Below are 338 nucleotides of genomic sequence, written 5' to 3' on the forward strand. Positions count from 1 at the left end.
AATACAATACAGCAAAGAGGAAACAGTCTAGGTGGTTCCTGGAGTGTGTGGAAGATACTTCCTGACACAGCTGGTGAGTGAGCCAACTAGGGAAGGCACCCAGCTGGACCTGTTGTTTGTGAACAGAGAAGGACTTGTGGGTGATGTGGTGGTTGGAGGCCATCTTGGGCATAGTGATCACGAAATGATAGAGTTTTTGATTCTTGGAGAAGTAAGGAGGAGGGTCAGCAGAACTGCTACCGTGGGCTTCCATAGGCCTGTTTAGGAGTCTGGTTGACAGAGTCCCTTAGGAGGCCATCCTGAAGGGCAAAGGAGTGCAAGAAGCCTGGACATTCTTC

The 338-nt window shown here is 50.0% G+C and overlaps 1 protein-coding gene across 1 annotated transcript in view; it reads left to right on the forward strand.

Moving 5' to 3' along the window:
• CELSR1 (cadherin, EGF LAG seven-pass G-type receptor 1) overlaps positions 1-338 on the forward strand; it is a gene marked incomplete at its 5' end in the record, with an annotated part of 173,166 nt that overhangs the window by 161,355 nt on the left and 11,473 nt on the right. The gene's annotated exons all lie outside the window — the stretch shown is intronic.

The sequence above is a fragment of the Haliaeetus leucocephalus genome, unplaced genomic scaffold (genome assembly GCF_000737465.1).
Source record: "Haliaeetus leucocephalus isolate CR32 unplaced genomic scaffold, Haliaeetus_leucocephalus-4.0 Scaffold751, whole genome shotgun sequence".
NCBI lineage: Eukaryota > Metazoa > Chordata > Aves > Accipitriformes > Accipitridae > Haliaeetus > Haliaeetus leucocephalus.